General features: G+C 37.0%; 1 non-coding gene across 1 annotated transcript; it reads left to right on the top strand.

The window, feature by feature from the left end:
• Nucleotides 1–609: 609 nt before the first annotated feature.
• On the top strand, nt 610–712 carry LOC116914177. Its single transcript, XR_004389720.1, has one exon. It is a non-coding gene; the product is annotated as a U6 spliceosomal RNA (small nuclear RNA).
• The last annotated feature ends 9,378 nt before the right edge of the window (nt 713–10,090 follow it).

Genomic DNA, 10,090 nt, shown 5'->3' with positions numbered 1-10,090 from the left:
TTTGCCTTTTGTTTTTGCCATGGTTTTGAGAAATATTGGATAAACTATTGCCTTTATTATTCCTTACTGTTAGCATATAGTGGAGAACAACAGGAAGTAACCAGTTTTTCAAAATACCCCATCTCCATGAATTATTTAGAAACTAAGTTGCAAAGTGCCTAATCCAAAGGCAAAGACTATTTGTATCTCAGCAAACTGGTTAGGGGAAAGGACTAGTGAATGAATGTTCCAAGAAGACTGAAGGACACTATTTTCTTCCTTCTTTTTTTTTCTTATTTATTTTTTTTATTTACATTTCAAATGTTATTCCTTTTCACAGGTCACTGAACATAAGCCCCCTATACCCTCCCCCTCCCCTTCTTCTATAAGGCTGTTCCTCTCCCCATCCTCTTGCCCTTCCCACCACCCCCGACATTCCCCTACACTGGTGGTCCAACCTTAGTAGGACCAAGGGCTTCTCCTTCCATTGGTGTCCAACAAGGCCTTCCTCTGCAACATATGCAGTTGGAGCCAAGGGTCAGTCTACATACAGTCTTTGAGTAGTGGTTTAGTCCCTGGGAGCCCTGGTTGGTTGGCATTGTTGTTCTTATGGGGTTGCAAGCCTCTTCAGCTCTTCTGCAGCACAAATCCTAAAATTGGAACAATACAGAGACGATTAGCATGGCCCCTGTGCAAAGATGACATGCAAATTCATGAAGTGTTCCATATTTTCTTCCTTCTAATTGGTCAAAGCATGCTGTGAAAAATGGTCTACTTGTATTTCATAGTAATATTTTGATGATGCTTTGTAAACTTTCCAGAAATGATAGGAGTTAATTCTCTCGTAAGGTTGCATTACCAGTGAGTAACATTTAAATTTTAATTATGTTGACTTCCTCATAATGGAATCAAAATTCTTACCATGTTTTGTATAATATTATGGCATTAGCAGTTAGCATAGAAGCATTTGCATGCATTGATAGCACTAAAACAATTGGAAGCTTTCCTTGTCATATAGTTACTTAGTTTTGAATAAATTATTTTTCTTTTTTTTTAAACTTGGATATTTTTTATTTACATTTCAAATGTTATCCCCTTTCCCGGTTTGGTTTACCATCCATAAACTCCCATACCACTTCCCTTCTTCTATGAGGGTGTTCCCCCACTCAACCACCCACCCCTTCCCACCTCCCTGCCCTTACTTCCCTTACTTCTCCCAACTGTGCCCAAAAAGCCATCCTCTGCTACATATGCAGCTGGAGCTATGGGTCTGTTCATATGTACTCTTTGGATAGTAGTTTAGTACTTGGGAGCTCTGGTTGGTTGGTCTTGTTGTTCTTATGGGGTACAAAACCCTTTAAGCTCCATCAATCTTTTATCTAACTTTTCCAATGGGGACCCCATTCTCATTTCAATGGTTGGCTGCGAGCATTCCCCTTTGTATTTATCAGGTTTTGGCAGAACGTCTCAGGAGATAGCTATGTCAGGCTCCTGTCAGCATGCACCTCTTGGCATAAGCAATATTGTCTGGATTTGGTGGCTGTATGCATGTGGGCTGGATCCCCAAGTTGGGCAGTCCCTGAATGGCCAATCCTTCAGTCTCTGCTCCAAATATTGTCTCCATAACTCCTCCTATGAATATTTTTGTTTGCTCTTTTAATAAGGACTGAAGCATCAGTACTTTCTTTGTCCTTCTTGAGTTTCATGTGGTTTGTGGATTGTATCTTGGGTAATCCAAGCTTGTGGGCTAATAACCTCTTATCAGTGAGTGCATACCATGTATTTTTTTGTGATTCGGTTACCTCACTCAGGATGATATTTTCTAGTTCCATTCATTTGCCTATGAATCTCATGAAGTCATTGTTTTTAATAGCTAAGTAGTACTCCATTGTGTAGATGTACCACATTTTCTGTATCCATTCTGTGGTTGAAGGACATCTGGGTTCTTTCCAACTTCTGGCTATTATAAATAAGACTGCTATGAACACAGTGGAGCATGTGTCCTTGTTATATGTTGGAGCATCTTTGGGGTTCTAAATATATATGCTTATAAATATTAGCAGTGAATTAAGGGATGGTGTGAAAGCTATGTGAGAAAAGTGAACAGTTTGCAAGCATTTAAGATCTAGGAGAACTTCATCCATGAAGAAGCAAGGATTCAGGACACTTGCCTTTAACCCTGACACATAGGAGACATCATAAATACAAGAATTTGTATGAGGTTGGTTTGCCAGACACCCAGGCAAGTCAGAGACCTAGAGGTTCACCAAGAGTCTCTGTCTCAAACATTGACATAAAGTGGAACTCAGAAAGAAACTCACTGTTAAACTCTGGACTGCATTTATGCACTTGTGTGCAAATACTGACTTAAATTATTCATATTTTAAATATGTGGCTTCCACTCCTTTCCTCTTTAAACATGTTTAAATTTAACTATAGAATTTTCCTACCTCACTAAGAGGAATCCTCTACAAACATTGCCTGAACTCATAAAGGTTTAAAGAATAGTAGTGCTGTTACTTAATAGACTCAGCAGTGTATTAAATTCATTCTATAATGTATAATCAAAAATAATATATGTGTTTTACTCTTTTTGGTATAGGGCAATTCTGGTACACATATCTATAGCATTGTAAAAGTGAACATTATATAATTCTGTAATAAGTATTGTGTCTGAAATGTTTTAATTATATAAAGCAAAATGAGCATGTATAATTAAAAAAGGTTACATGAAAATGATCTAAGAGCAGCTTCACTATATAAATAGATTGAGATATTGTAAAGAAAATCTGGGAAGACTAATCAGGAAATTGTTTTTATAAATCTTCCTAAAATCCTAAAGAACCAAGAAAATGATTAAAACAGAGTGGAGAGGGAAGCCTAAGGTTAAACAACCATATGCAAATATAAATAGGTAGAAATGCAAAGCAGCCTTAAGGAGAATTGGGATGTTATCTGTGGATTGTGGTAGATATGCAGTTGAAGGCAGGCACAAGTTAAGGCAAGGCCTATCATTGGGCAGTGAAAAAGAAAGGCGGGTACAGAGTTTTGGAGAGAGGAAAGAGAGAGGACAAAGAAGAAGAACCAAGATGGAGGAGGAGAAGGAGGACCCAGACCTGTGTGGCCTTAAAGGGCCACGAGTAGTTTTGAATATAGGATAATTTGTATTATCTAGGGGGGCAGTTTATATTAATATTAATTGGCTCAGAATTTATTGTGTGGACCTTTTGTGGTGTGAGGTTTTACTGATATAAATCTTATTGATAAATCACAAGCTTATTAAGTTTTCGTTTTAATGGGTTACTAGAAGTTGTGACAATAACCACTGGGGGTGGATTCTGGGACTGCGAACAGAGCTCACAGCAAGAGGGCAGCACCTGCAGGGACCAGAGAGTAGCCAGAGACAGCTTGGGATGGAAATTGAAAACTTAGGAGTTGGTTAGAGACCCTTTGTTAAGATGAATGTAACCCATAGAGCCAGGTGGCTCCCCAGAGCCACCACTAGCATAGGTTGTTTTTTGTTTGTTTGTTTGTTTGTTTGTTGTTGTTGTTGTTGTTGTTGTTTCTTTTTCTTTTTCGGAGCTGGGGACAGGACCCAGGGCTTTGCGCTTGCTAGGCAAGCGCTCTACCACTGAGCTAAATCCCCAACCCCTGTTTGTTGATTTTTGTTTTTTTAATATTTACCACAACATTAATCACTAACTATTTCTATTTGGCATATGGTGGCTCTTGGATTACAGTGAGAGAAATGAGAGTCTGTATAGCCAGACCGTTTTCCTAGAATTAAAGGAATGACAATGTTTTATGGTTGTGATGGCATGGTGGTGGCAGCCATGGCAATGGTGGTGGCAGCCGTGACAGTGGTTCTTTGAGAGTTTTAAACAACATGCTTTGATTTCACTCATTTGTAATCCTCAAGTCTTTCTAGATTTACCTGCCATTCTACTAAACACATAAATTTTTTGTTTTTGTTTCCAAAAACATTTCAAGATCAATTTGTGTTGTCCACTTATTTTTGCAAGTGAGGACTTTTCTTGGAAGCTGGTTAACTTACCAAGGCCTACAATTGCAGAATATTCTGTCTCTTTCCCAAGAACTAGCAAAAGATAAGGGCTCCACTGTCTGGCATGGAATCCTTTGTCTAATTTGTTTCCCCATAGTAGCACTTGGTTTCGTTTGGTATTGCACTCATTTTATGCATGCTATCTCAAACACTGTGAATACATATGCGCATCTGTCTTGCTGTATCCACAGGACTTATTTCCTGATACTAAAGTTGTTCTTAAATCATTTTTGGGGTTGGGGATTTAGCTCAGTGGTAGAGCGCTTGCCTAGGAAGCGCAAAGCCCTGGGTTCGGTCCCCAGCTCCGAAAAAAAGAATCAAAAAAAAAATCATATTAAATCATTTTTGCCCCTTCTTCCACAATGTTCCCAAGTCATGGAAGAGTCCGGTGTGTCTTCTATTTAGGGATGAACATTCTGTAGTCTTTTAGTTAATACATCTTATTTAGTTGTGAGTCTCTGGGTCAGTAACTATCTACTACAAACAAAAGCTTCTTAGATGAACGTGTAGAGAAACACTAATATATGGGTTTAATAATAGGTCACTAAGAGGTTTTTAATTCTATATACATCTATCAGCATAGTAATTATAACCACATCCTGATGGCCTATGTCCAGTTTAACCATGGGCTCTTAGCCCAACATTGGAAAGATGTATTTTTGCATCTTTTGGAGTGAACCGTAAATTTGATAAGAATGTGGTTGGGTAACCCATGATGTTTTTGCTCTTTGTTTTTCTTCACTATTGCAACCATTGGCTTATCTTGCCAGGCCTTATTCTAGCTCACAAAATTCAAAGTTGTGTATGTCTGAGGATCATTTTTCCTTTCTAGTAGTACTCCTAAAACCTTTTCGAACTTAGAAATATAAACAGAAGGGGTTAATCTAGAAATATCAATAGAAGGGGTTAATCTCCCAATCAGTATTATCTTGACTTCCTCATTTCAATGTCTTAAGTATGTTGTGTTTTCACTTACAGTCTTTAATGTCATGTTGTGGATGATAAACAAGAGTGATGGAAATAACCTATAGTATTTGGATCTACGTAACCTTAGTAGCCAATAATCTTAAGAGTAAATTAGATGATGAAAAATACTCTTTTGTTTAGTTTTACTCCATTGTTACACTATTGGGACCATATATTTTATATTAGAAATGTTTTTCTGAACTGAGAACAGGACCCCCGTTGAAGGAATCAGAGAAAGAACTGGAAGAGCTTGAAGGAGCTCGAGACCCCATATGTACAGCAATGCCAACCAACCAGAGCTTCCAGGGACTAAGCCACTACCCAAAGACTATACATGGACTGACCCTGGACTCTAACCTCATAGGTAGCAATGAATATCCTAGTAAGAGCACCAGTGGAAGGGGAAGCCCTGGGTCCTGCCAAGACTGAACCCCAGTGAACTAGACTGTTGGGGAGAGGGCAGCAATGGGAGGAGGGTTGGGAGGGTAACACCCATAAGGAAGGGGAGGGGGGAGGGGGATGTTTGCCCGGAAACCGGGAAAGGGAATAACACTCGAAATGTATATAAGAAATACTCAAGTTAATAATAATAATAAAAAAAAGAAATGTTTTTATTTCTATTTGCCATTTTAAATTTATTTTTCCTATCTACTTTCATTTTTAAATGATATATTTTATTTTACCTAAAATTGATGAAAGCAATATAAAGAAACTCTTTTGAGAATCATAACTTGCTTCTGTTCCTTATTTCCTCTTTCTTTCTTTTTTAAAGGAGGACATGTTTGCAACGATTGTTTCAGAGAATCAAGATCAAGGCTTTCAAAGATCTTCCTGGGTTTTCTAAGATGTGTCTGTTCAGCAATAGTGCTATAATAGGTTCGAGATGTTAGAAGAGAGTAATCAGTTCAGTTACAAGTTCAGACAGGGAAGTGCTCTGAAAAAAATATATCTACAGCACAGTATCATAGAATGAAGACAGAGTCTAGCTCTTAAGAACGGAACATCAAGCATTGTTGCTACTGATATCTCAACTTCAAGTGTCTCCCTGATTTTAAGATCACTCTGTTTTTAAAGAATACTAAATGTACAGTTTATTTTGATGAAAATGCTACTAGTATTATAAGTTAGAATAAAATGATCATAACTATTCACTTACAATGCAAATTTAAGGTACTTAAAATTTTCCAATATATGTGACAATAGCTGAGTGACTTCAAGTACGTCTTATGTAAAATAGCAGAGCATGGCAAGTTATAGAGTATCTTATAGTGTTAAGATACTGAAAATTTAGTATAAATCTAATAAAATTAAAAATATATGAAAGTAAAGTATATTAGCATATTAACATATGATAATATATAATATATTAATAAGACAATACAATAATATATAATGCTATGTATGTATGTATATATATAATATTTCCTCTTTGAATATACATATATGTACACACACATATATATACAATCTCCTCAGATTACTAACGAGACAGTAGAGAAGGCAGAATGTTTTATGCAAACTGGATTAGTAATGTCTAAACAAATAAAGGATTTTATTTTTTCATAGTCTTAGAATCTTCAAAAAATGTTTAAAAATCAGTAAAATAAGACTTACAAAACACTGTAAGTAAATTAAATGGTTAATGCTTTTAAATGCAATTAAACTAGGAAGCTAGACACACATTTTAAGAAAAAACAAAGTTGCTTCTCTTGATTTTGTTGCTTACATATTCTTTACAAAGAGTCTGTCAAATGTGTTCCTCTCTACAGAGTCCTTCTGCAGCTCCAAATGATGTCCTGGGTAGAGGTAATGTCTTCAGATGCTCAGGTTGTCAGAGCTACTTTCCAAAGTTGCCTTCAGGGTGTCATTCATAGGCATTAACTTGTGTTGTGACATTTTCTGCATGTTGACCTTACAACCTGCTGGATATTCACATGGCTTGGATCTGTCTTCAGAATTTGTAGTTTGGGAATGCCTTTGTCTCATGTTGTTTTGCGTCATACAGCCTTGTGTAGCGGGTGCACTGTTCTTGCTATGGAGCAGTAATGTTTTCTGTTTTACTCTGTGAATGTGGATGCTCATTTCTTTAAAAGAAAATCAACTCTTCTCAGTGGCAAATAGTCCAGCTCAAGACATGTTTTATATAGGAATTATACCATGGCAGATAAAGCTAAACTGTATGAGATTCTTAAACTATTTCTAAATTTTATCAGTTCATATTTTAAATCATTGTTTACTATTCACTGATGACAAAAAGAAAGTGCTGTTCATAAGGTATTTTCCATGTGTTAACCTGAAAATATTCTTAAATGTTAATGCTTAGTGAATTTACCATTGTGATTTAGTTTAGAAAAAATCCACATTTGGTTTAAAATATAATATAAATATAATACTGTTAATAACATTTGTGTCTTAGATTTGAAGGAAATTTTAAAATTCCAATTTTGTTTACATAATCAGGTCAAAAGAAAGCTTGTAGGCAAAAAGAAATATATGCTGGTTGTTTGATCACGTAAATCATGAAGCATCAAATGAATATTATGTATTTATTAGATGTATTATCGTTGATGTTCTATTTTGTAATTGTCTATTTCTACTGGGATTATATAACTCCCTGTTATCACTTTAGTTTTTTGCATCAAAATACCTATTGACACCAAAAGTAACATCTACTATCCTTTAAGATACCAGAATTGAGGTAAAAAAAGATAGTATAAGGTTTAAAATTACTGACTGCTTTAACTCTAATTCTAATGTGTGATTCCCAGTACCAAGATGCAGACACAACCTTCTGTAAATCTAGTTATATCGGATCCAACTCCACAGCATGACCCCTCAGACTACAGAAACGCGTGTTGCAGTAAAATATAAACAGCCTGGGCTGATGTGTTGAAGGCTCTTTTGCACTTTCTCTTCTAACAGATTCAATGTATCTGGTTTTATGTGGACTTCCTTGATCAAGTTGGGCTTGAACTTTGTACAGGGAAATAAGAGTTGATCAATTTGCATTTTTCTACATGCAGACTGCTACTGAAGCCAGCACCATTTGTTGAATACCCTATTTTCCCACTGGATGGTTTTGTATACTTTGTCTAAGATCAGTTGTCTGGGTTTAATTCTGGGTCTTCAAGACTATTCCATTGATCTACCTGTCTGGCCCCTGTACTAATACCATGTAGTCTTTTATCACTATTGCTCTAGAGTAAAGCTTGAAGTAAGGGATGGTGATTTCCCAAAAGTTCTTTTATTGCTGAGAATAGTTTTCCCTATCTTAGGAATTTTTGTTTTTCAAATGAATTTGAGAATTGTTCTTTCTATCAATTTGAAGAATTGAGTTGGAATTTTGATGAGGATTGCATTGAATCTATAGATTACTTTTGGTAAAGTGGCTATTTTTACTATGTTAATTTAATCCTGTAGATCCATGAGCATTGGAGACCTTAGACCGTTCCATCTTCTTAGGTCTTCTTCAATTTCTTTCAACAGAAATGTGAAGTTCTTGTCAGACAGCTCTTTTAGCTGCTTGATTAGAGTCACACCAAGGTATTTTATAGTATTTGTAACCATTATGAAGGGTGTCGTTTCTCTAATTCTTTTCCCAGTCCATTTATCCTTTGTGTAGACTAAGGCTACTTATTTGTTTGAGGTAATTTTATATCCAGCCATTTTGCTGAAGTTAACTTTCTGAATAGAACATTAATGGATCATGCTTTAAGATCAACTATAGACAAATGTGATCTAATAAAATCGTAAAGCTTCTGTAAGGCAAAGGTCATTGTCATCAGGACAAAACCCACAGATTGGGAAAAGATATTTATCAACCCCACATTTAATAGAGGGCTAAAATCCAGAATATATAAAGAACTCCAAAGTTAGACTCCAGAGAACCAAATAACACTATTAAAAATGAGGTACAGAGCTAAGCAAAGAATAATCAACTGAGGAATCTCTAATGACCTAAAAGCACCTAAAGACATGTTCAACATACTAAGTCATCTGGGAAACACAAATGAAATCTGAGATTTCATCTGACAATTGTCAGAATGGTTAAGATCAAAATCTCAAATGACAGCAGGTGATGGTGAGGATTTGGCAAAGGGGAACACTCCTCCATTGTTGGTGGGATTGCAAGCTGGTACAACCACTCTGGGAATCAGTCTGGCAGTTCCTCAGAGAGTTGAACATACTACTGCCTGAGGACCCACCTATACTACTCATGGGCATATGCCCCCAATATGCTCCAACATATAACAAGGAAACACACGCCACTATGTTCATAGCAGCCTTATTTATAACAGCCAGAAGCTGGAAAGAACCCAGATGTACTTCAACAGAAGAATGGATACAAAAAAATGTGCTATATTTACACAGTGGAGTATTACTCAGCTATTAAAAACAATGACTTCATGGAATTCCCAGGGAAATGGATGGAATTAGAAAATGTTATCATGCGTGAGGTGACTCAGTATAGTCACTGATAAGAAGATAAGAATAAAAGCTCGGATTATCCAATATACAACTCATAGACCATTTAAAGCTCAAGAAAAAGGAAGGCCAAAATGTAAATGCTTCAGTTCTACTCAGAAGTGGGAACAAAATAATCACAAGAGGTAGAGGGGAAGGACTTGGGAGGGAGAACGGAAGGGGAGGGAAAATTAGAACGGGGCCGGACCAGGAGTGAGAGGAGACAGAGGAGAAGTACAGAGGTACAGAAAATTGAACAGAGGTGTGTAGCAGTGGGGAAAGGGGAACTGAGGGTCCCCATCAGAAAGTCCCAGATGCCAGGAAAGCAAAAGGTTCCCAGGACCCCACAAGAATGAGATTAGCTGAAATACCCAACAAAGAGGAGAGAGTAACCGTATCGAGAGGTTAGCCATGGCCCCTGTTGAGGAATGGGGCCACCCACTCATCTCAAAAATAGTAACCCAGAATTGGTCCTATCTAAAGGAAATACAGAAACAAAGAGTGGAGCAGAGACTAAAGGAAAGGCGATCCAGAGCCTGTCCCACCTGGAGATTGATCCCATATGCAAACACCAAACCCAAACACAATTGCTGATGCCAAGAAGTTCTTGCTGAGAGA

Source organism: Rattus rattus, chromosome 12 (genome assembly GCF_011064425.1).
Source record: "Rattus rattus isolate New Zealand chromosome 12, Rrattus_CSIRO_v1, whole genome shotgun sequence".
In the NCBI taxonomy this organism is placed as follows: domain Eukaryota; kingdom Metazoa; phylum Chordata; class Mammalia; order Rodentia; family Muridae; genus Rattus; species Rattus rattus.
The sequence above is the reverse complement of the archived record's forward strand: the minus strand, read 5'-3'. Positions and strand labels throughout refer to the sequence as shown.